This window comes from Plectropomus leopardus, chromosome 8, assembly GCF_026936395.1.
Source record: "Plectropomus leopardus strain MGB_pleo_1.0 chromosome 8, ASM2693639v1, whole genome shotgun sequence".
NCBI classification, from domain to species: Eukaryota; Metazoa; Chordata; class Actinopteri; order Perciformes; family Serranidae; genus Plectropomus; species Plectropomus leopardus.
In genome coordinates this window covers 10,534,254-10,562,118 of record NC_142183.1, presented here as the reverse complement: position 1 = coordinate 10,562,118, position 27,865 = coordinate 10,534,254, and the positions used below count along the sequence as shown (strand labels likewise).

The window sequence follows — 27,865 nt, the reverse complement described above, 5'->3', positions numbered from 1 at the left end:
AAGATATATATGACATTTTTTTCATTTACAAATGTAATAACTCGACTTATAGTGCAATAACAAGATCAGTAATTTTAGATTTCATGGATACATTTTGTGATTTAGGGATGGCATCATTCACTATGTCGACTTTGGTCCTGGTTCCTGGTGTACTTCCTGGCCAGGAAGTCTGACTAAAAGAGTTGGGTGATGTAAACTAAATTGGCATATGACGATGCCCGCAGTGAAACATTGCTATTGACAAGGACAGAGACATGAGGACTGAGTGCCAAGGCCTTTGTGTGTGTGTGTGTGTGTGTGTGTGTGTGTGTGTGTGTGTGTGTGTGTGTGTGTTTTAGAAAGACAAAGAGATGGCAGGAGAAAGTGGACTTTTGCATACAATGTTTTTGTAAGTTATTAAAAACGTATTTAAGCCGGGACATTGCTTTGTCACTCTGTGACCATTCCACTGGAAACCATGATATTTATACTCAAGGGAACTGAAAAAGAAACAGAAACAGAACAGAAGTCAGGCTGGCAGATGAGAGCAGATATTGATCAGTGACGTTAGCAAATCTTCACAAAGGTGGCAACAAAGTTTGTTGCTAAAACAGATAGGCCAAGTTCATTTCATAGATAAATCATAATTTACTCTTTAAACACAAAATGAATATTTTAAGTCACAATGGTGAACTCAGTGGTCGATGACTGACTGCCAATGGCGACTGACCCGGCTCGACTGGCTTATGCAGCTGGTAGTGTTGGTTGTTGTATTGTTGGGAAGCCAGTGAGGATCATTTCTTGATTTACATACAAGGATTTTTAAGTTGGCTCAGAATTTCTGAGAGACTGATTCACAAAGGAAACAATGTGCAAACATCAGAAAATCTGCACGCCAACTCATCAGAGCAGACAGTGACTGGTTAAACAGGGAAGGATATCTGGTAGCTCTAACAGCGTGTGTGTGTGTGAGTGAGAGAGAGACAGCGAGAAAGGGAAACTCAAGAAATGGTGTTTAAATAGCAGTTGGCTACTGTGGCTTTTATTGGTGCAATAGGGTCACCCTGATATGTACACACACGTACCTCTACTTACACTCAAACTTGAACTACAAAGAGAGAAGAAGTACGCAGGGAATGCTTACGCACACGCACACACACTTGCACACACACCCACACACACACACACACTTGCACATGCGCTGTATGAACAAATGGAAAGGGGGTGAGCACACAAGCCATCGCACCTTTTCTCTCTCGCGTGTGTAACGTCTCTCTCGTTAGTGTAATCTCCCCAGGGCTCGTTAGCATAACAGCCCACCTTAACGAGGAGAGGACACGTCTGGCTGAGCACACCGACGTCCTGATCAGCTAAGAGCGTCTCCGAGGGACAGAGCCAGGGCTCCTGTACACCTTGACCTCCACACACAAATACACAGTCACATACACACTCTTACAGCGGTGGAAGTTACATTGTAAACAAATGGCATGTGAGTAGACAGAGTGCATTGATGATTAAATTGTTTTTGTGTGTGTGTGTGTGTGTGTGTGTGTGTGTGTGTGTGTGTGTGTGTGTGTGTTTGTGTGCACGTGTGTGAAAGAGAGAGAGATGTGCTTTGGAACAAAAGACTAATTAAATCCAATCATCATTCAGCTTAATCCTCCGAACTAATTAGTTCACCGCATACCTGTCTTCCCTGACACACACGCACGCACACGCATGCGCGTATGCATGCATGCGCACACGCACGCATACACACACACACACACACACAAGTTTTGTTGTTATTTTGTCTTTTTACTCGTCTGTCCGTCTACTTGTAGACAGGCAGACTTTCTCCCAGGACTCTGACACTAAAGCAGCTAAATGGAATTCAGCCATGCATAATCTAATTTACAGCTGTGCGTTTCCTACAGTGACAGTGTAGTTGTGGAAATGACGGAAGTAAAATAATTTTAAAAAAGATATTCAAACTTTGTCTGCGATGGAAAAGTTTGCATGTTGAAGTAGAGAAGATGTGTTGAAGGCCGATACAAATTGATTTGCAGAATACACACACTTCTGTTCCTTCTAATGTAAAAAGCATTCATGTCAAACTTTCAGTGCTACATGGTCCCATATCACCAGAGAGGTCCAAAACATTACACAAATCTAATTTAAAAAACAGAGGTGTCAGGGGTGTATTTACGTTTTATGTCCTCGGCTCATGTCCAGACTCTTGTTGTTCATCTGTCCCCTCTCAAAGGCTGATAAAAGCATCACAAGGTACACAAAAACATAAATTAATTAAACAATTTCATGCTGAACGCAGCAATGAAATGTACCAAAATAACTGCCACTCAAGCAATGACGTAACTTTGTCACATCCACAACAGAAGTGCTGACTGACATTTAAACAAAACTTTCACAAAAAATTATCTAATACTTTTTTTATCCTGCCATCTACAGTCTCCACTAACAGGTCTGTCTCATTGCCGGCACGTCTCCGTCTGTCTGTCTGTCTTTCATGCCTCGACTCTGTCTGCATTTGTGTTAATGTGGTTTTATTTGTGGGGCACAGAGCACTTTCATCTGGCCTGGCACGACGCTCGCTCACAACGACTTTATGATGTGTGAGGTTCAAAACTCAGTCAGACGTGTTTTTGAGCGACCTCAGCTGCGGCAATCAAGAGCGTCATGACAGAAGAGAGCGGCTTAAACTGACAGAAAAGCAGAGAGCGAGACAGAAAGCAGAGATATAAACATTAAATAAATAATTAGAAGGATCGAATTGAACACTTTCATTTCTTTAATGAAGAAACTCTTTAATCACACTCAGACTATTAAGTTCAAATCAAATCCTTGAAAACTGTTGAGTTTTAATTAGAAGAACTAGTTTTAATCAAATGTGCTTTTAGACTGAATGACATGGAGGACTATTCTTGTCCCTGCATCACTTGTCTTTGTCTTGCTTGCTTTATATCCATTAAATGTAGTCCTTTCCTCCTCCCTTCCCTTTCAAACCCTTGTCCCTTATCTTCCTACTCTCGAAAATTATCACCATAGCTAAAAATTGCCTAATAAGTTGAAATTATTTACATTTTTAAATGCAATTTAAGGTTTTACTGTGTATTTTGAGTTGTGCCCATTTTTTATTGTTGTTGTTAGTTAATTATGGTCAGAAAATTGCATTCATTATCTTTATTTCTCTTTAAATCAGTGAATTTTATGAAGCTAAATGTGTGTACCGGCTGCTGGAAATTGGACCTCTGAAGCTCAAGGTTTTCATTGAGCGTTTTTTCTTTATTGAATTCACTGAGAGCGCTGTTTCAGAAATCTGCAAAACTACAAGAGGCATTTTGGAAGCAGAGTCAGAGCAGTTTGGTAACAAAACACGTGACACAAAAACAATATAAAAGAGTGAGAGGATGGAGAAGAGAAGGAGGACTGGCAGAGAGAGGACTGAAGATGTATCATGTATTAAGCATGTGAGGAGGAGTTTTCTCTGCCAAACTGATGAGTGGAAGCTGATATGGAAAGCAGGAGAAGAGGAGAAGAGAGAAAGAGGAGCGCAGGAAGAAAAGCAGATGATCTTAAAACATTTGTCATGGAAATTGTGACTTGAATAGATTAGAGAGAATCTCTCAGAACCGTAACAGAGAACAAGTGTTGAGCGGTTTTCCCCCCTGACAAACAAAATTTAACAAAAAGAGAGCAAATGAGAAAAATGGAGAAGGAGAGGAAACATATGGTGATCCAGCAGAACTGTTGAAATGATTATCACCACAACATGGCTGTTCATTAAAATATAACAATATGCAAAACAGAGCTTTTTGTGCCTCCACTTCTTCATTAGATTATGGACGCGCTAAAGCATCACCAGTTTAGTATTACATATTCATTCTGCACTTCTTTTACATCATGCATCGTAATTACATTATGTGTTTTTAATAATCCATGAAAAGGACTACGCTTCACTACCACTTGATCTCACAGCTGCTTGTTAAGGGTTTTCTTTTTTTATGATGGCCACTTGGTTACAGCCATTAACTGGCCATAGCAGGCAAGCAGAGTTATTTAGCTCAACAGTATCATTCACAGTGAGTTATTTTTTAAACTTACTTTTACTTTTTTAAACCACAATGTCTGATTTCCAGGGGCTTATTCATTCTGTTTAGCAGCTATTTTACAGGACTGCACAACAGTGAATGAATAGCAAAATTCTGCAGGCAAGATTTGTTTTATTTTACAGTGAAATGTATCTCTCAATCTGTACATTTTTTTCATCACAAAAAGCAGGAAGCCTTCAAGAAATGAGTGTTCATTTTCTGACTGGTTCATTTTTGATTGAAAAAAAGACACTAATTTACTATAAAAGACACAACACTGCCTCCAAAAGACACAAAATGACGAAAAAGAAAGACCAAAAAGACACAGAATTACCACAAAAAGACACAAATCACCTCAAAGAGAAACAAAATGACCAAAAAAGACAGAAAATTACTTCCAAAAGACAAAAAAAAAACCCACCAACACAAATGCATATCCACTACAAAGAGACACAAAACAAAAACAAAAAAGGCAAAACCACCAGAGTCTGTACGTCTTGGCCCTGTGTAAGAGATGCTGTTATTTTTTAAAATATTTTTAATTTGAACAAAGCTGATTATTTGTGAGGTTTTGTGTTGCTGCTCTTTAATTCAGCATTTTTTTAGCCTGAAGCTACGCTACGTTTTCAAAAAGAATGCTCCAATTTTCTCACCCAGAGTGCAGTGGAAAAGAACATCATTTATATATTTATAATATTATGTGTATTACTGTGTGAATCTGACTGAATAAAAACAAGCGATACTACGAGGGGAGGGCACAAAAAGAAGAAGAAGAAAGACAAAATAATGAAAAACAATCCCACTGACATTCAGATCCAAATAAAAAGGAAAGCCACCCTCACACAGATAAAACTGACAAAAAAAATCAGTATGATGTCTTGTCCTTCTGCCAACAGTCGAGCGCGCGTCACCTTGATCCAATCATTTTTATTTAACTTCAAATCCCTCGTAGACTGCAGGAATCCGCACTGAGTTCACTGGAAATCCCCCCAGCTCTTCTCCTCGCCTCTTCTCCCTTTTGTCTCTTTATTTCTCCTTTTATCTTTTATGTCATTTCTCTCTTTCTGCGTCTCATTTCCTCTCGCTATAATTTAGAGGTGGTGTGGGGAAGCTATCACTCTCTGTCGCTCTGTCAGGCTGCCTACCAATTTGTCCATCTGTTTGTCTTCCTCTCCTAAATGCTGGGTTGGTGCTCAGGAACTGTTAAGGAAAAGTCTTGTTGTTTCCTTAAAAAAAATAATCTGATTTTTGCGGTTTGGGCACCAAACAACACTTTCTTACATTGCATGTTGGGGAAGAAATCATTTTTCTTTTTTTTGTTGGAAATATGTATCATGAACTTGCACAACAAATTGGATTTAAATTTCTGAGATTTTATGAGTGAGTGCCATCAATGTAATGTTTTTACTGGTAACGAGCAAGAAGGAAACAGGTATGGGAGGGGGAAAGAAATAGAAAATAAGGGGGAAAGAACAAAAAATGAGAAAATAAAAGTAAAGGCGATGCAGATTGACGTTCTGGACTGAGAAGGGTACAGGCTGTTCTGCGTTCAGACATCGTAATTTGCTTCAAAGGTGTTCAAAAGAGATGATGGACTTTACAGCATCATATACTGTTCTGCCTAAAGATGTTTTCTTTCTGAGCAAACTCAATCGATTGTGCTTTTGGAGAGAAATGCTGGCTTTGGAGCCTCGGCCTGTAAGATATTAACAACTGAAACTTTGACAAATATTTCCATGAGTTCACACACTAAAATACCTACACATGTTCAGAGAGAAATGAAGGTATGAAGGGAAACAAAATCCAAGAAATCCACACATCCAAACAAAGAAAAACTGAAAAGTGAAGCACCAAAGGAATATGTCCTGTTTCAATTAATGCCGGCTTCTTTAAGGCTCACTGGAATTAGGCATTAGTATAATTGTGTTTCATATTTACATGTGGATTACATGAAGAGGCATTAAGGAGGCTTACAGTGCCTTTGCTTGGCAGAGAGAGACAGAGAAAAGAGACAGACAAAACAACACAGAAACAATACTGAGAAACGGCAAGGCGGAGAGGGTCGTGTGGTTTTCCACGCGGGCTTACTGAGCAGACCGACACTAAAGCTTCTGCATCTGTTCACTGTTTAGTTCCCTTTCAGCCACAATCAACAACCTGGGGTCCCTTTAAAGTGACTGACTGCGCTGAGTCTGCACAGGCAGCGCTGCTATATGCATCGACGGCTCTCTATACGCCGGGCTGAGGTAAAGCAAACCTAACGCACCCTTACTGCTGTATCATCCCTGCCCCACCTGTACCCCCCACATGAAGGAGGCTGGAAACACTACAGCACAGCGCCACCTGGTGGAAACAAGTGTGAAACACAAGCACAACTTCATCCAGTGATGCTACAACTCCAGACTGCTCCCCAACCCTAAAAACTATCCCAGGAGCTGCTTATTTATATTCATGTGTTTTGATTTCATAAATATACATACACTCAAAACACACATGCAAATGCACTTTTTGAGGCAGGAAGCGGCCTGGTAGAACCACACGGTGGTCTGTCAGCTGCAGTTCGTCTTAATCAAGTGAAAAGGAAGGGACATTTTTTTTAAAAATACAACTTGCAACTTTCTGAGAGGGCTCAGGCTTCACTGGCAGAAAATAAAGTGTTTGACGACCATGAAACAGGCTTGGTTAAGTCATCTGTTTATGACATTTAAAGTGTTTTGTTTTTTTTTAAAGAAATGATTGCACAGTTTTTAAAATACGATATGACCAATCTGAACAGCCTTGTTTGCGAAGATATTTTTAAGGGACTTTCTTCAAATACTCTGACTGATGCCACAAAGTAATTATTCTCTTTTCTTTATTTGAATTTGGGTTGTCACAATACTAGAATTTCTGACTCGATAGCGATACAGAGAGAAATACTCAGTCCCTGATATCATTTTTGATACCACGGGGGAAAAGTGTAAAAATAATTAAAATAAATAGAAATAAGAGGCATTAAAAAAACTATTTTTGATGAAGATTAGAACAATACAAAAAAATATCAATAATTAGATTATTTTTAAGCTGCCTCGGGTTGTGGAAAAAAAACAGCAAGCTTACTGTAAGATATCAATGACAAAAAACAACATTTTCACTTGTTTATTTTTTGAGGTCTAATTCACAGCCACATTCTTTTTTTAAAGTTGATAACTGACGCATAAATGAGGGTGAGCGTTGACTTTTACTCGTTGCATGTAAAGATGGGAAAATGTAATTTTTTAACAAAACAAATTACAGGAGGAGAAGTGGAAAAAGGGGAGGAGGTGAGATGAGACTTAAAAGTTGTGACACTTCTCCAGATGTGCCCTCAATGACTCTGCCACACACATACACACAGTTATACATGCACACATACACACAATCATACACAGTGCACACACTGTGACCTTGACCAAGAGGATGACTGTGTTTATCTGAAGCTGAGTCTGTTTCCTATCGTGCCTCACTGTCCCCGTGGACACTCTCTCTCATCGTGACCCAGACTGACACAAACTCTCCCTCAAGACACCTCAGGACGCGGCGTGTGTGTAGATCATGTCATCGCCACACAAACTTCTGAGCTCACCTCCGACCTTAAACTCAAGGTGAAACCCTCTGACGAATTCCCTGCATAAATCAAGACCCTAATCCTGGTTTTAAAAACGCGTAAGTATGAATTAGTTCATTCTTCTTAGGCCAAGCTTTTAGACGTTTATTTAACTCTTTTAATCTGTCACAACTGACATGTTGCCATATTAAAGGGACAGTCCACCACAAAAATCAAAAGTACATATTTTTCCTCTTACCTGTCGTGCTGTTTATCAATCAGATTGTTTTGGTTTGAGTTGCATAGTGCTGGAGACATGGGTTATCTGGCTTACCTTCGTTTGGATTATTCAAATAATAATGAAGAAAAGGGCGAGGCTCCAAGGTCTATTAGGATATGTTAATGCAAAGGCTCCTGAGAATTAGGGCAAGTGTGTTTTAAACAGTACATAGTTGGGCAAATAGGTCAATTTAGCCTTACAGGGCTTTTGTGCACATGGCAACAACACACCTAATGTGTGTGGCAGACACTACATTGCCAACCTGCTGTAATCAAAGGAAGTGATTGTGCTAATATGTGTGTCCTGCTCTGTGTCAGGGTGGAAGCAACTGATCGGACCGCCGTGGTAGAGGTGAGAGGAGGAAGGCGGCGTCCCCGCCTGTGAACTATTCCAACAGCCATCAAACTGTCCCTATACAGACTTATCACACACACACGTCCTTGCACACACACACACACACACACACACACACACACACACACACACACACACACACACACACACACACACAGAGAAAACACACGGTGAAAGTAATGGGGTTCTGCTTTTCATCAAGATAAACCTCAGTCTCTCTGGGTCTATCCATCACCACCATGTTGAACTTTTTCTCAGAGTTTTCATTTTTTCTCTCTTTCTGCTTCTATCTCTTTCAATCCTTTCCTTCATAACGTATTAAAATGACTGCCTCAAAACTCTGACATGGCCTTTTTTTGATCGCATCAGACATGGCGATGGCAGCAAAAAAAATGTGTCCTGATTGGGCGAAACACCAGGAAGTAATCAAATCAAAGCCCCCATCATGCTCCACTGATTACACCATCTGACAATGTGGTCCCGAATCATTTCATTTCTATTGTTCCCATTGGAAACTTTTGTGCCGCTTGTCAGTGGGATAACAACACGAGAGGCGAGGGGAGGCCGTGGTGGTGACACTGTAAATCCTCACACAATTAATACTGGGTTCCATATGGTGACTCTTCATGGCAGCCGCCGTGTGAGCGTTCAGTGATCCTTAATCTCATCGTGGACATGCTGAGCTTTAATCATACTCAAGATGACGACTGCACCTGAGAGATCAGTTTAGACCTGCTATTTGTCAGACAGTGGTTTCTTAAAGGTACAAACGGTGAGTCAAGATTACATAAAAAGGTCAAAATACTGCTAATTTTGACAGGTGCAGTTTTATTCTCACAAGTTGGCTTATGCAAATAAGGAAATGAATAAATAAATAATGAAAATAAAGCAACTATCTATGCAATTGTCACTTTCAAAAAAGAGTAAAAAAAAAGGCAACATGCATCGCAATAAAAAGATTAAAAACTGCCTTAAAATTATCCATTTTAAGCTTCAACAATCCTCCAAGAAAGCCTTTGAAATCCTGAAGGGACTTTGACATCCAAAATATGAAGTCAACTTAAACTAAACAACACGTTATGTTAATGATGTTTAATATTGTTAAAGGTTAAACTAACCATTAATGTGTTTAAAGCCAGACTGCAGCCAGTATTGCTTCCTGTTTTTTGGTGATGTTCTTTCTCAAACAAAGGATGGACGTTTGGTTAATGGTTTTAATGGTCAGAAAGTCAGGGCTAATAATTTAGTATACGTGTCAAAGCAATAACATGGATAGAGGTAGTGGCCACTCTGCCGTAAGTTATAGAGGACTTTTCTCTCCCCCCTTCACGTGAAGAAAATATGAATATTTATCTAATGTCAGCTGGAATGTTTGTTACTTCTGAATGACAGTCACTCTGATTAGCTTTTCACCTGTTGGTATCGATTCTTTTGAAGATAAAGGTCATCCTCATGTTTAGGCAACAACCTTCTTTTTTCAACTTTGTGCACAAATTAAGTTATTTGTCAAACTGTTAATTAACACTGCAAGGAAATGACTCAGAAAAAGTATGAAATATAAAAAAAAGACACAAAATGTAGGAGTGGAGTGGGGCTCTCCTTTATACTCTCCTTTATGTGTATAAATATAGCTCAATTATGTGGTTTAAATGAAACATTATTATGTCAAATATATCGGCTGGGCCATCAGAGGATAACTGTAATATATATTGCAGACAATGTTCTGAAGTTTACTGTATTATGAAGCACTATTGCATTTAGCAATACTTTATTCTGTCATTTTATTTTAACAGCTATTATTATCTGTCGTCTTTGCTTATTATTTGATTAAGTTATGTGCACTCTAGTAAAAGCTATTTGACATATTTATCTTCTAATAAATTGCTTTCATTATCATTTTTCCTGGAAAGAGTTGCTGTTGCTGTGGTGAAAGCTAATAGGAATCAAAAAAAGTTAAAGATTATGTTCAGCTATTCAGCGCATGTATGCCTGATGCTGTGTGTGTGTATGTGCCGTGTTTGTGTGTGTGTGTGTGTGTGTGTGTGTGTGTGTGTGTGTGTGTGTGTGTGTGTGTGTGAGACAGTGCTAAAAAGGCTTTTTGTGTTTACATAACCTTGTGCAGGTTGTGTGTGTCCACATCAAAGTGCAAGGACATATATGAGCAGGTAACTGTCTTTGCGTGTGTGTGTGTGTGTGTGTGTGTGTGTGTGTGTGCACAAGGATGTGTGTGTGTGTTCATGGTTGTGTGTCAGGGTTGGCAGCAGTGGTGCAATCTGTTTGTCATTATAATGTTGATGGAACTGTTGCCCAGGTTAATTACCATGGTAACAGGTTAATTACACCAATTAAACATTGCTGGGCATACTGGAGACACTGGCTTCTCTCAACACACACACACACGCACGCACGCACGCACGCACGCACGCACGCACGCACGCACGCACGCACGCACGCACGCACACAGACACACACACACAGGCACAGACTGTGTGTAGCAGCAGGTATACGATAAAAGACACCAAAGGGTAAAAAAAAGGAGAGTGTTATATCAGGAAGCGTCTATTAGAATGAACGGTAATGGTGATGAATGAATGGGACGTCTATGCGCACAAGAAGGCCGCTGTGTTGCATCTGACAGAAACAGGAAGTGGACAGGAAGCTTCTGACAGGAGGTGGGCTTTAGCTCTGACAGGCGGTTTGGTGGATGACCCACAGCGTGCTGGCAGGGTCAGCGAGTGTCTGTGTGTGTCTGCGTGTGTGTGTATGTGCACGTATGTGGGACTCGTGGGGATAATCCTGAGTAGGACCTCTTGCCGTGTGGCTCGTGGAGGGACAGGGCAAAGGGCCAAGTCACAAACACACACACACACACACACACACACACACACACACACACACACACACACACACACACACATATGGAAGACAGAGTCCAACTGGTATTCCAGATTTTTCCTTCCTCCCCACTGGACCTTCACATACATGATTAACTATGTCTAGGTGTGTGTGTGTGTGTGTGTGTGTACCTCCCAGTGCAGGACTATCAATCTGCATCAGTTGAATGTGGAAAAGCTACACCTGATGGATTTATCTTTCATTCCAGCATGTAGTGGCCAGACAGGGGGTCAAATTCTGCTGATGCCATTCGGTGAGAATTGAGATTGAATACGGTTGGTTGCAAAACACAACACAGCCAGTTAGAGGAAGAAACACTTCCTAATAAAACTTTGAGCAATAATTTAAAACCACAGACACTTTACCTTCTAACATTTTACAGGATGTTTGCTCAAACTGATCTATAACTCTCAGGGGGATCGGTATTGTTTTTATGCAGCAAGCTTTGTTTAAAAAGTGGGAAGCTACTTTGAGAATGTTTTTTACACTCATGGCCGATATTCGTATTAAATCTGGACAAAAATCATATAATTAGTTAAACAAATAGTAAAATTAATCTCTGTGTGCAAAATCTAAAGCATTCTGTTTACAACAGTTTTCTACTTTTGAGACAAGATGACATCAGCTGGTGGCTGATTTCTTTAAATGGTCATCTGCTTCAGGTACACGACTAACGTCAAGAAAACAGTCTTGGATTTTGGATCATATTCCTGCTCCTGCTCAAAACGTGCTTAGAAGCTTTTATTGGTAATTTGGTAAAGGTAGAAAGTGCCACTTTTCTTATGTAGTCATTCCCATAGCGAAAATAACAGTATAGACGCTGAGAAGGTGCGGAGACGGAAACGCTAACCAACCAGAGCACATTAGACTTTTATAGGAGGGGGACTTAAAGAGACGGGCGCTGAAAGGGTGGAAGCATTTCAGCCGAAAGGTAAATACAAGCGTTCCAGCACAAGTCAGTATGAGGAATACAACGTTGTTCAAACATTAAAGCATGTAAACATGTTGAGTAGAAACCCAAATGAGCATCATGGGTCCTCTTTGAAAAAAATCATGCTGTATAAAGAAACTCGCTACGTCTTATTCATCATACAAAATTTCCAAATTATATATGTGACTGTAGTTGCAAACTGTTAGCATTTAATAGGTTCTTAAAGCACAGCAGCCACTAACATGTACTTTCCTAAATTGATTTATGATGTCAGATTTTATTTTCATTAGAGTTGGCTGAGCATCACTTCGTCTTTGCAAGTAGTGGAAATCTCATTTTAAGGTTACACTCTACATTAACTCTACAAAACTAATACTGACGGTTTTTTATATTGCCAAACCTGCAACCACATACACACTAAAATGTTATTAGGCTCATTTTCAACGCTTTCATCATCACTCTTTCATCATAAAACCCAAACAGTGTGAGTTACTACTGTGAGTTACCATGGATTCAGACTGCAACATTTTAAGATCTCAAATGCATCATTAAAATAGCAGCTTTTGCTTCCACTTCTCTCTAAATCTGTTTTCCTTTCCTTCCTCTATTCATCTCAAAGCTCTATTAGAAATGTAGTTGTTAAGATATGAAATACTGTATATTACTGATGTGGCCCTGGGAGATTAATTACCGTGTTGAGTGATAGAAGCAATTAGCATAAAATAAGATATTAGAAAATGCAAATTACATGGTGTTTCAAAATATCCAAGCCTTTCCCCTTGTTCATAAAATGTAAAGAATGAGCATCGTAAACATCTAGAAAAGGCTAAATTTGAGTGTGCAAAATTTGAGTATAATTTGAATATCTAAAAAAATAAGGGGTGTAATTTAAATGGGATTATAGAGAAAGATTGACAACTCTAATGTAAAAATGACTGTACATTAGTAAACTGCACACAGTGAAATATCCCTGTGCATGAATTAAACATGCTCTTGCATGAAAAACAATAAGCATTATAAGCTGTAATGTGCCTCAGATATTGTTGATGTATGAATGTTCAGGCACATGCACACAACTAATGTGCACAGCAGACAAATGATAAATCGTCTCAGCATTAATGTATCCAAGAACATGCAATCCATTTGATAGAATAACCTGCTTTCTTCCTTCAAATTCAAAAAACAACAGAAAAAGAGACAATTTTCCTCCTTCTTCCAATCCAATTATCCCTCCATCTTTTCCTACACTAAGCGGCAGCATGTTTATCACTTCCTCTGCCTTCTTTCCTTTTCTTTTTTCCTCAAACTTCAAAGCTTTTGTACTCTCCACCACCTTGCCAAACCCACATAGTCGAACACCAACCACCCATGAAGCCCCGCTCACTTTAGCACCAAACAACCCGCCTGCCTCATTACACACGCTAATTGTTAAGTTTCCACTCTTTTATATGCACCTTTCTGTCTTTCTTTCTAATTACACTCTTTTTTAAATATTATACTTTTATGGCATTTCACCATATTTGGATTGCTGTGAAAACCGGGCATAGGGTGTGACAAAGTCTCCCTGGCAGACGTGAACTGAGAATGTTGGTGTTACATTTTGTGCTTGTTAGACAGCTACACCAACAGGAGGCCTCGGAAATTATATTTCTAAATATTATCTTGTCATTCTTCCTCATCTCTTTCTCTTTACGTCGATGATTAATTCAGCAATGCGTATAACTGTATTAAGTTTGAGAATCCATTAAAGCTATTTTGCTTTTGTTGAACTATGATGGATGAAACCAATTAACATATCGGTGATATTTATTAAAAATGTAAATAATGTTACACCATGGCTCATTGAAATTAGGCAGCTACTGTTAATCATGTTGGAGCGCATGTGCGCCCGTACAAAAGCCTGTTTTTGTGTATCTGTGAGGACACTGCGTTCACTTTCATTCCTGTAAACACTGTTCTGGAAAGATGTTTTGTAACGTTTTATTACACCATTTCTTTTCTTTTTTTTGACATACCTATTGATGCTGTTGTGATTTGATGTTGTTGTCCTGTTTTATGACCGTGTCTTGTCGATGTCTCACTTGCAAAAGAGGTTTTAATGTCAGTATGACATCCTAGTTAAATGAAGGTCGTAATTTTTTTTTTTAAATTTCACAAGCATTTACTTGTGATTTGCTACTGTGTGTTTGTGTTTTGTATGTGTTGTGTTGTGATGTGCTTTTGTATGTGTGTGCTTTGTTTCTATTTTGTTTATATCATGTGCTATTGTGTGTATTGTTTGCTTTATGTCCCTTTTTCTTCTGTTCTTCTTGTACAGCTTTATATTATCATGTTTTTGTGCTGTGTCTTTGTTGGGACCTGCAGAGGGACTGCAGATGCAAATTAGCTCTAAGCTATAATCTGATATGGTGCATCGATTAGTAACATTTATGATTAGTTTTAACTGTAAATAGTAACTTTTAAATAAAATAAATCATTTCATTATTTGATCCTGAAGGCCTTTGCTAAGCAAAGATAATGACCTTTTGCTTGATTAATTGATTGTCTTTATATCACACATGTAAAATACAACAAAACCAGTAGTTAAACCCATATGAATAATGAATGAATGGATCTTAACAAAAAAAAAGTTTTAACCCTAAAATAACAACTCGTGGGGATTAGTCCTTTGTCCTCATATGGAAGACACGTCCCCACATTGTGAGTGTGTAAATAGGTTTTTTCCCCACAATGTGACCAATAGGCGCACATCTGGACACACAGACTATAAGAATTAAAGATGTCTACACAAACATTTGTGTCCCACACATCATTTCTCTCCCTGTCTCTCCCTCACACGCACTGTACATACTTTATTATGTTAAGTGAAGCCGTTCCACTGCATTAGCTTTTCTTACCAAAACAGCATTTTTTGAATTATTACTGCGGTCTGTGTGTGTATGTGTGTGTATGAGAACGAGAAAACGCTGAATTTGATTACTATTCAGCCGTGCAATTTGTTTAAAAAATTCCCCATCAATGAATTAATTAGCTCACTCCTTGGTTAATAAATTAAACAGAAATGTAGGCAAAAGAACATCCCTTAATTGAAGAACAGTAAACTGGACTGAAAGGTAACGGCGACATGGACTGCAGAGAACGAGGAGGAAGAAGAAAAGAGATGGAAATTCAGAAAAATAAATTATCACTTCAAACTAATGTTTTATATCCTGCGGGGAGCTAGAGATACACAGAAGCAGGAGGTAACAAACGGAGACAGAGAAATAAAACAGTCAAACTGAGCCGGGTTTGAACGTGCAGAAAGTCGGGACAGAGGCGGAGAGTAGCGTGATGTCTATAGGGAGTAATTAGTACTGACAGTAGTACTAATAGTCTGTCTGTAGCTCAGCAGACTGGAACTCACTGAGAGGACTCCAGGGTTTAACTCTCTTTGACTTTATGTTGTTCTTTCTCTCTCTATCACTACGTTTCCATCCAAGTGTTGTGTCCAAGACAACCTCTGAAACGCTGCATAACATCAAACGCAAGTTGGAATGGAATTAATTTGTTTTTTTAATCTTACGGTAAAAAAGCAAAAACAAATTGAGGTACTATCGTAATAAGTATTAAAAATAAGCTGTTTTCAGTTCACACTGCAGTCAGTTTGATTGATGGGTCTCTCTATTTTTGATCACAGTGAGTCATGTGAAGGGCCTTCTCTATTTCAACACATCCAAATGCCGAAACAACAAGAGGAGGTCATTTGCTAATCACTCCCAAAGTCGCTGAAAGTTGGAGAGTACCAACGTACTTATAGGGTCACAGTTTTGAACACGTGGTTATCTCTGTGAAACGGTTGGTTAGGTTGAGGCACAAAAACTTTTAAACCTGGATCGACCTCACTTTTCTCTTTTAATGCATTCAGACGCCTTTCACAAGTATTAAACCTTTGAACACTAAGCAAATTGATTTGATTTCTTTCAAAACATGGAAAACAAAGAAAGGGCAATTAGCAACTTAGCAAGACATGTCGCGCATTTTACAAAATATAAATAAATGAAAAAATAGCAGATTATTTTTCTAAAAAATCTAAGAAACATAAAAATAAAAAATATATACAAATAATTATTCAAATGATATCTTTTAATTATTTCACAGAATATTTAGATTTTTTTTTTCTTTTTTTACTTTCCATTCTTAAAAAAAATCATTTTCAGGTAATTTGCTTGTACTTTTCACAAATTTCTAATTATTACATTTTAGTATTTCTTTTTAAGTTTTTTTTTGTTTGTTTTTAAAGAAATCAAGCCAATTAACAAAGGTTTCAAAAAAAAAATTGAGTTGGTTGTGTAACTTGCAGTTGCGTAGGTAAATTTATTTACTTATATTATCTGTAAGAGCACCTTGACCTGTTCAGCTGAACTAACCCTGACCCCTCTCACCCAGCCCAGCTCCTCTTCCAGTTTCTCACCTTTAAAAGGTGCTGAAGGTCCTGGGGAGCCGACTGAACTGCTCATATACATATAAACATTTCTACCATGCTGTGCAGAACAATTGTGACTAACTGTGTTGCAGAGAAATCACACTTAAGAGTCAAGTATGTATCCAAGTTAAAATAAGTTATTGACCTTTAGTTTTACACAGGAGTCAAACGGCGGTCTCCAGGGACAAAGTCCAGTGACCTTGTCCAGTCATTTTGCGTGTAGTTTTGCCTTTATTACTACAATACTGGAAGCCATCCTTATTAAACTAATTTATGCCTGCAGTCCTTCATGTGAAAGCCGCAGAGAGTTCTCTAATGGATGTAATCAGGTTTTTTGGTCATTTTGCCTTTGCCCTGCAGACCTCAAATCGACAAAATTACATCAGTATGAAGACGAGGAAGTGCATTTTTTCTAAGATGATAAGCTATTCCAGCATCCTGGAGGAACTGTTCATGTCATGTAATTTTGGCAATATTTTGTGCTTATTAAAAAGGATATTCTGGTATTTTTCTAACTGGGTATTATTCTCTCATAACTGAGACTTGTCTGACCTGACTATGGATCAACTTGACTTTGCACTTAGAAATTCAGAAAATGACCTCACTACTCAGTAAACAGCTCTTCTTTTTACTGTTGGTCGGGCTCAGGCACACACATATCAAATGATTTATGTAAAATTACACATTAAAAAAAAAAAATAAACATCTCAAGTTGTAATCCAGTGGCCTTGTGTTTAGCTATCTTTTGTTATATACCAAATATATGTTTTAAAAAATAATTTTATGAGTATGCATATATTAAAAACCCTTTTTCATCTCCCTATAAAATATTAACATTTCTTAAGTGATTAATCTTAAATTCAGGGGGAAATACTTACATGTATCTGATCAAATATGATCTGAGCTAACTCCATCTCATATAAAACCACTCTTGACCATTAGCTTGTCGGTAATAGTGGCATAGAATTGTGTTCCCAACTAGCGGGTCACGGTCCAAAAGTGGGTCACAGGTCCATTCTGAAAGGGCCGCACCCATTTAAACCCATTTAAAAAAAATTGGTCACTCTATACATGGATTGGCAGCATGTGTAACGATAAGAGTGATAAATAAATGATGAAAAATGAAAAATTTTTATAGATTTAATAATATCAGCCATTTTTGAGCTGTAGAATTGTTGTGTGCAATGAGACTGAACCAAGCCTGTGTTATTATTCACTCAGACATTCAGACAGTTAACGTCTGACGTGTAAATGCACTGTTGAACAAAGTGACAGCCTCATAAAATACTGCACAGCAATCATCAGTTATATACTATTCAGTGCATTCTCCTCACTAGATGACTTTGTATTAAATCATGTAATACGCCAGCACATTGTGGGCAATTTTGTTCTCTTTTTCAACTGTCAGAAGATTAAAGGATTAATGATCCGGCCACCAGCCATTTCAGAGACTGAGTTTGACGTTAAAATATGTCTGCTCAGTACAAGAATGCTTTTTCAGGTGCCTCAACAGGCTGGAGATACAGAAAAAAAGTTGCAGTGAAGGGCCTGTATCTCCTCCCGAAGATGAATAAGTGCAGTTTCCATGAGGAGTGTTTTCATCACTAGATCTTTAACGTCTGATCTCACCTCTGGGCTGAAAGGAGCCAGCCATGTCAGACAAAAATGTGTGTGTGAGTCCGTCTATATGCCATACGTATGTGTGCATTGCGTGCATGTGCGTGCTTCGTATGTTATCTTCGAGGGCGAAACCATGTTGTTCCAGCAACCCAAAGGTCCCAGCCCCATAAATCACGGCCATCATTTGAGTGCATGTATGTGTGTGAATCTACGTGTGTTTTCGAATCCGGAGCCAACACCTGCTACTAATCACCATCACTGAACGGCAGTGCGGGAAGCGTGGTGACGTGTTAATATTTTTACACGTCTATACACGCGCACGCGCTCTTATGAACATGCACGTGCACGCACACAAAGATCAGGTTAAAAGGATGACAACAAAGCAGCGATGATTGATACGTGACTGACGCTCCAAAGAAGAAGCATGAGAGCGAGATGAGGAGGTGAGACAACGGCAACAAAAAAAGAAGAAAGAAAAAGAGACATATAGACATATACAATGTACAGAAACAGGATGATGTTGATCTTCTTGCTGCCTCGGCAAAGTTGTTCTTTGCTTTCGTGCCAGCGGAGCATAATGGAAGTGAAATCACAACTGAAAGAAAGCAGAGACTGAGACGTAAAGAAAGACAGAGATGTGGTGAGCAAAGAATGCAGAAAATAATGAAGACCTGCCCTTCCATTAGACCACATAACTTCCATTTTACAACGGTGAAAATCTTTCCACAGCAAGGTAATGTGAACGAGCGACGTCATCTTTCAACATCTCATCCTCTGCTCGCTCTTCTTTTTCTCTCTCATCCCTCTCTCCTGATTCTTCTGTCTGATGTAAACCCTCCATGTCCCCGTCCCCTCCCTTTCCTCTCTTTCTCCTCTTCCTTCCCTTTGTCTTCCGCTCTATCTCTTCCCCATCTCCGTCAACATGTGCAAGTCATCGTCCTCTTCTATTATCTTTGCTAAAAGCCAAGAAGAGTTAGATCTCACCACTTAATCACAGCTCCTTTAATGGAAAACAGCTAGATATTAAAAAAGAGGGAAGTGTGGTAATAATAATAGGTGGATAAGAGGCGGAAAAACACACAGCTGATATGTGATACATTATTGGCATGTGGGTTATTAAATGAAGGATGAATGGTAGTACAGATAAAGAGGTAGATAGACAGACGGAGCGTTCTTCAAAAAGTATTTTTATGAACTGGAGAAGTACACTCAGTAGAGTACAGATCTACACAATCTAATAACCAAACATGCTTTGTCTATTTCTGACAGAGCAAATAGAGTTTTCCTGCTAACAGGTAAAGTGGATGGAATTAATTTGCAGTTGTCCCAGTTCAAAATGAGACCAAACTTTTTTATGAATGTCAGTTTTTGAGCCAAGGTCAAAATGTGGCCTGCATCAGAGGGTAAGGCTTGTCGCTTTTCAGCAAGCACGTTTCCATAAAACTAGTGGCCTCTACTGACCATTAAGAGAATCTACAATTAATGACAGCATAAAACAGTCAATAAAACTTATTTTTAACAGTCGTGAATCACCCTAATGGCAAGAAACCCTTGAGCATATAGTCATGAACGTGCACACAACATATTAGGCTGATTGGTCAAGTAGTTTGTGAGAATAGCTGCAGACACACAGATGCACACACTCACACTCACACACAGACAAACACATAATATCCTCAACACCTGGTGGAGATAATGAAGTTGTTTTTGATTACATTCCCCTTATAAGCTACCTAATATTGCTTTTCTCAATTATGTGTTATGATATTGTTCTGTAAATCATTTTATAGTCACTTCTTCGGTATCTCCTTTCCTAAAAATGATTTATAGAGTTAACATTTTATAAAGATGAAAAACTTCAACAGCTGATCTTAAGGTTTTGGAATGAAACTAAATCTGTTATAAGTTTGCAGGGAAAAAATACTTTGATGATTAAATCTTCCCTCAATCTTATTTTTGGGGGTCATAAGATGTTTAGGAGATAAAACGAACTTTCTGGCTGAGTCATCACTGGAATGCCTGAACATAAATATGGATGCAGGAAGATAAAAAGGAGTTTTGAATGGGTAAATAAATGTGTATAGGCAGAAAAACATGAATTGATGTGAATGATATGACAAATGAAGACCTGCGAGCGCAGCAGTACAGCTGTGTGTTATGTTTCATGGATGGGAGGATGGAGTGAATGATAGAGAGATGATGCACATCATCCGCACACTATGAATGGATGAAGCGAAAGGGTGAACAGCTGGAAGGAAGGAGGAATGGCAAAACAGAAAAATGTGCAGCGTAGGTGCTTTATGGCATTTGTTATCAATATGTTGATAAATGGCCGGAAGGACGGCTGAAGGGATGATGGATGGACAGAAAATGCTTCTCTTCATGGAGTGCTAGGCGCATGGATGGATGCTGGTTTAAAATACGGTCCCATCTGTTGTCTATGGTACATGAAATAAGAACCTGATGGCCAATCATAATGTAACACTCACACACACTCAGCCTTTACCTCGGAGCGCACAAATATTTAGATTATTACCGTCGCTCTTTCATTCTTTCCTTTGTAACACCCGCCTGTTTTCTCTGGGCGATGAATTACCTCAACACACAATCTCTCTCATCTCTCCCCCATATCCCACTTTCTCTCGGCCTCCACGTTATTAACTCCTTGTCTTTGAGTCCCTCGCTTTTCTCCCTGCCTACATCACAGCTCTTGTTCTGCTCTGCATTAGTTCTGCTGGTTTTGAAGCGATCAGCGTGCATGATCACTACCAGACCCGACCTGAGGAGAAAGTTTGGGGGGAAAGAGAAAGACAGATGAAGAAATAGTAAGACAGAGGGAGATAAAGAGCAAAAGGCTAAGAAAAATCAGAGCACAGAGGCTCAGAGAAGAAGGAAAGAGATTAAGAAAGTCGGTGGCTGATGGAAACGAAAGCCAAAGGTTCACTTCTTTTGTAAATGATGATGTATTGAACACAGAAGGAAGAACAGACGGGGAAAATTAGGTTTTTCTCAACACTGCCAACAATATTTTACACTCTCTAAACATTTTCCCTTTGTCAATAAGGAGATGCCTCAATTAAGAGCAATGGAAACACAAATGCCCAATAAAATTGGATGTAGGTTTGGCACAATTGCTCGACTTTGGACTAAATAATGTCTGTAAACTTTTAACTGCCCTGAAATATTATATCTGCTGTCGCTGCCATGGATAAGTCACCCGTTATGGTTGTATGGTTATTTGCTGAATTTGAATACTGCCAAGTGCATTTCTCTGTTATTAAAATGAAAGCATAAAATTTGCTCATAAAGAGCTTAAACTAAAGAACAATAAGGACATAACCAATACTAATTGAATCTTGAAAAGTTATTTCTGTATTTCATATGAGTATTTGTGTAAGACACTTGCGAAACATTACATGTTTGGAACAACTGCCCCATAACTTTTCCATTTGAGCAAAAAATTGAAAAGACACAGGAGGAAAGAGGAGAAAGAAATTTGGCATAAGGAGAAAGAGATGCGGCGACATTTTTATTATATTTGGTATGTTTGTGTTCCATGTGTGTGGTTTGAATTGGTTTGCATGTACCTGTCCCTTCATGAACACATCTATGAGAGTCTTTCAGTAACTGTGACACAGCGTGACAGACAGTCTAATCCAGCCTGGATTAGTTTTAAGATGCCCCCACAAAGCATCCATACTGGGCCATCTCATACTAGTCAATGTGCTCAGTATGTCAGTCTGACGTAGCGTGAAGCAGCTTAATTTGGACCGTATTGGTTTTTAACTGCCTACACAAAACAGATGGGTGTTGGGTTACGTACGGCTCAATCAGTCAGATATAGACAGAATATTGGGGGGAAAGACAGATGGAGAGGTGAGGAGACAGACGGGTGTCGGCAGGTGGTCTGGTGGGCTAGATTGACCTGTAAAAGACTCATGTGAACTGTCGGATCGTCCTCGTGCAAAAACTAAACTTCATCTTCACTGATTGAAAATGACAATGAGTAAGACTGACTTCATGATAAATGTACTAGAGATTACAACAGTACATCAAATACAAAGACATGATTAAAAAAAAATTATAGAGAATCCTACATACAATAGTGAACAACTATCATATATAAAATCAGGGGATTTTGGGAGTCCTCCATTAGAAAGATTATCAGCATCGTGCATTTTGTTGAATTTTTGTGCACCAATTTGTGTCTTTTCTGCATTCATTTATGGCGTAAATCTCATTAATATTGTTTTAATGAATATTAAGGTGTCCCCCGTGTCCTTCATAAAATGTAAACAAGTGACCTATATAAAAATTCAGCCCCTGTACAGCTGTCATGAGCAGAATTAGCTATAGAATCCAAAAAAGTTTTTCACACCAGGCTGTTAACATGTTTATTTTTTGCTATTGAGTTGGGTATTTTAATATGGTGGTCTTATGACTCGCTTTGGGTCAGCCTCAAATGGCCATTCAAGGATCTCCACATTGGCTTCATTTTCCAGTCCCAAAGGTTTGTCACTCAGTACGCACACAAACATGCAGTTGACAAAAAACACATTATTTTCAGTTGTTTCATGATATTGGCCAAAATAGCATTTGGTGTCTCTAATATGTTAGAAAATATAGTAAAAGTCTGGGAAAAAGAAACTGCTATAGCTGATGTCAACATGAAAAAAAGTTAAAAAGTGGCTTTGAGAATGTTTTATGTAAAAGAAAATTCATTTAAATGTTTGTTTGGCCTTAAGTTTAGAACTGTGGGCAGAATTGTGTGTTTACACGGAAACTCCACAGGGTATCTTTAATGACTGTTTTTCAAATGGTAACATCACTGTTGAAATATTGCTGCATTTATCACTGCATAACAACATCCATTACCATCTGCTGTTTCAGACAAAAATTTCTTTATAAAATACTGCTGTGTTTTTGCTAAATCTATAAGCTACAGGTATATTTTGACATCAGAGGAATTATATCCTTTTAAAAATCAGCTTTCCAAACTATGTGCCATTCCAGCTGACCTCCTACCACCACGCTGCTGTTTGCTTTAATTGGCTGTAGAGTCTGCGGTCATCACTTTGATTGATCAGTAGCCGAGCTGAGAGGTCAGCGGGTCCACTGGTCAGCGGATTTTTGGATGAGACCGGTCCTGATGTCCGCCATTCGTAAAGACAACAAATGGGATTCAGACGTGACTCTGCAGAGTACATCTGGAGCGCAGCTGTCTATACTCCGTGTGTCTCTGTGTGTGTGTGTGTGTGTGTGTGTGTGTGTGTGTGTGTGTGTGTGTGTGTGTGTCATCAAAAGTTCTCCACCCTGCCGTACACCTCCGCTCACAGACCGACCGCGCACATGCACATACATTTGCAGACACATGTAGCGTATAGCGTATATGATAGAGCACATCCAGGGACGCACATGAGCACGCAGCTGAAAGTATCCCTACTTTGACGGATATATAGAAAAAGATATACGAAAAGAAAACTAGACAATGTTAAGGTACTTTTCTTATGACTTTTTCCTCCCAACACATAAAAAAATATGACATCGATGTATGGCAACATAAACGTCAGCTAAGTTGTTGCACTCTCCTACTAAATTAATGGTTTCCAACAACTAGTGGCCAAAGTTACTTGCCCAAATACCCACCCTAGCCACACACACACACACACACGCAGCTACAGGGCGCACACAGAGGGCAGTGCGTTGTCATGGAGATATGTTTCTTTTGGCAAACGCCCAAAACACATCTTTCTGATGGTCAAACACAGAGTTATTAATAATAATAATAATAATAATGGTTAGCCTGCTTAAAGCCAATGCAGTGATTCATAAAGAAACTCCTCCCAAAATACAGTATACTGTAATTGCCCATATAAACACACACAGACACACACACATGCTCATGTTTCTCCCTCTCTGTCTGTCTGTCTTTAAATCATAACATAATCTGTAATAGCCGAACCATTAGGGAGCGGAGAGACACATTCAGCGAGAGCTCGATAGCATCTGGTAATAGGACTCATGAGAGGCAGACGAGGAGAGATTAAAAAAAAAGTGTGTGTGACATGACAGAGAACAAGAGCGAAGTATTAGAGAGTGAGCGAGAGGGCGAGAGTGACTGACAGAAGAGGGAGCGAGAGAGAGAGGGTTAGTGTTTCAAGACGATTAACACTGCCCCGCTGTGTTTTAATAGTACACTCCTATGGGTATTTTCAGTCAAACATTAGTGAAATGACACTAATGACGGAGTGAAGAGAGAGTTTGACTGCAAAAACCTAATCAGACTCGCATCGCTGCGGGGCAGGGCTGCTGAAAGACGTCCACACACTGTGCTAAGATTACATTAACATGAGTCTGGGCTTTCTGAGTTCCAGACAGGATGCACGTTTAAGTATAGAGCTTAACCTGAAAAATGTCTAGGTCGAGTGATGAAAAGGACAGTCCTATATTTAGTCTTTTCCTTTTTTTTAACAATAAAATTTAAACAGTTCCTTCACCAGGGGTGTCGTAATGGGCGTAAAAGTGGGACTGGTTGACCAGGACCCAACAGAGAGCCCCAGGGATGACATTTTTCTGTAGGCAAACACAGAAGTTAGCGTCCACCTTGTTCGCTTGTCAAAGCCTGTGAGATTTTTCAATGGGTTTTAGATTACTGTAAAAAACAAGCTCTGTGGCAAACAAACATTTAGGTTACTTGTTTTGCTCTGCAAGATAATTTTCACATACTAACACCACTTTTAGGATTTTTGAGGCCTAAATGCAATAGCAAGAAGTAAAATGGTAACATTAAACCACAAACTAACTGCACTACAGTTACATGATATAACGTCACCACCACAACAAGCCGTGTTTGGCGGTTCGGCGTGATGACATTCTGTATTCTCATTTGTCAGGAACTGCCTTTTGAAATAAAGTTTCGAAGTTTGCCAGTGGGGTATTTATTGATATAATAATACTGATAATAATAATGACAATGATAATAATAATAATAATAATAATAATAATGATAACAACTTTATTTATATAGCACCGTTAAAAACAGTTGTTTACAAAGTGCTTTGACAGACAGAGCAAAAGCAGGAACTCAGGGAATATGATGTATTTTATGTTGTCGAACAAACTGTGAAAGTCCCTTAAGCTTGTGTTAACCACAGACCTTATTTCAGGCTTCTAACCAAATAACCCATTTTAAAAACCCATTGACTTTGAGACGAGGGAACAGGAGGTTCAAAAATACTAACATAACTCAAGTTTTGGGACTCCTGGGGCACTCTATGGGAGCAGAGCCCTCAAAAACCCGAAATTAAAAAGTTGGTTTTGTTGGACCACCAACATACACTATTATGTCTTTTGCCAAGAGAGTGAAATTTAGGTTCCAAAAAAGACAGAAAGAAAGGAAGGAGAAAGAAAGCAAACAGACTTTTTAAAAAAGAAATTTAAAAGGTGCTTGAGAGAGACATGGATTAAGAAAGGAGGGGCTGCGGAGCCCACAGAGAGTGCTTATCGATAGGGCCCAGAATTTGATGCTACGCCCCTGTTTATGGTCGCAGAGCAGCGCAGCAGGTGAATCCAGAGTTCACAGTTTGTAGGAACATCTGCATTGTTTAGTCACGCCAATCAGCAAATGAATGGGACTGAAAGGATAAACCACAAAAGTTTTTCAACTTTGGGGAAATTCAACCTCATTTAGCGTGAAAAATAAATCAGTGTTCTCTTGGATTTCTCCATAAATCAAACTCTTAATGAAGACAGAGCAGAGGGGAGACTGATGCACTTCTGGTCACAGCTGCAGCAAGTTAGAGGAACCCTCCATCAATAACACACACAGTCAAACCACCACAACACACACACACACACACACACTCATCTTCATCCAGACAGCTCTATCAGTCTGTCAGGTCAGATCATCAGCCATAAAGTCACACATCTACGTTTCCGTTTGATGTCTGCTGCTCAGCGAGGTGGGGAGGAGAGATCCGCTGTTATAACGAGAATTTAACAGGCCTCTGCCGGTAAACAACGGCCATGTGGAGCTCGTAGAGGAGCGGGTCTGTAAACATGACACACCTACTGAATGAGATCCGGGCGAAGGTATAAAAAGAGCTTTGATAAGGGCAGGCAGTAAACTGCGTAGGCGTGTGTTTGTGTGTACGTGTCAAGGAGGGGGGGAGCGTTCGATGTATTTAACAAGAACAAACACACTGTTTTGATTACTTGACATGACAATTAAATTGCTCTTGTCAGGGGAGAAAAACATCAAATCACTTCCTTTCCTTTCTGAACAATTTTAGAGATTTCAAAAATGTTTGTAGTAACGTCAGACACATATGGGTGGGAACATACAGACTTTCTTCACCGCTGAAAAATGCACTTTTTATGTTGACAGCAGAGTGTTGTTGCTGGCTATTGAAAGCTTTGGCAAAACAAGAATTCATGCAGGTTTGAAACTACTTTGAGGCAATCAAACCAAATGCCATATTCTCTCCGCTGATAATAGGAAAATGTTATCTCCCATGTAGGTTCAGTTCACTAAAGAGTTTAAGCAGCACTCTAAAGGTGCGTTTCCATCCGAAAGTTTTTATGTGCATTTTCGATTTTCACATAAAAACCCTGAGTGGAAATGCTAACAATTTAGGGGGGGAAAGAGCTTAATTTTCACAAGGAAAGTTTGCTGAGGTGGAAATGTTTGGGGAAAAAAGGTTTATTTTCACAAGCAAAAGAGGTGGAAATGTTGGCAAGTCAAAAAAGAGACGATGCAATAAAGGCAGATGGAATCGACTCGCAGTTAAATGCAACCACAGCAGCGTAAAGTTTAACAAATAAAGGTGTCGGGGCTTTACATAACATCCCTGGGTCAATCCAGACTGGGCCTTTGTTCTGTGTCACCCCGCCTCTCTATCACCACACGAGAGTAGACAACACCACAGAGTACACATGAAACAGAGGAGACAGCTTCAACATAATCAAAAAATATCTAAAAATCAATCTTAGAGCAGAAGAAGCAGAGGATAGCAATACTGTTTCAGAGCTGCTTGATCAAAGGGGGCAACTGTTTTACACAAGATGCTCGTTTACTCATAATGAGGAGTAACACTCAGCCTGTGAAAACAGCTGTATAATCTCTTTGTGACTCTGCAAACAGCTTTAAAAAGTAAGAAAACTGACTGATGATGATGTAGGAGTGCGAAAAAAGTGGGTATATCCACCTTGTTGATTTTAATCATTCTATCCTAATAATGTTATTTACACTTTATGGACTTATATATTTATGTTTGCAAGAAGGTGGTTGATGAATGCCATCATTCAATGAAATCTGCCATTTCAAAAGAGAGAAGTCTATACATTGTTCCTATTAAGAGCAGTTTACTCTTCAATGGGAGCACCACTCAACGTTAAAATAATGTCTTCCTGTGCCCTCTGTTGCTCCGAAGAAGACGTGTCAAATCTGAGAAAGTGACTGCAGTGAAAATTTCTGTGTTAAAAAACTAGAATTAGAATAAAGTGAGCATTTATGAGGCAGAGTCTTATGGAAAGATATCTGGCAATAGTTACATAATGTTAAAGCATACTGGGTAATCCCATTGGAAGTGAGATGTAAGCGAGACGTGAGCAGCATATACGCATCCTGTCACCCAATCCACTGACTCCGCTTTTCGACTCAACCATCTGTCAGCAGCAGCTCCTGGGGAGC

At 39.2% G+C, this 27,865-nt stretch overlaps 1 protein-coding gene across 1 annotated transcript in view; it reads right to left on the bottom strand.

The window, feature by feature from the left end:
* Positions 1–27,865, bottom strand: part of slit3 (slit homolog 3 (Drosophila)) — a 334,139-nt gene that overhangs the window by 212,916 nt on the left and 93,358 nt on the right. The window lies entirely within an intron of this gene.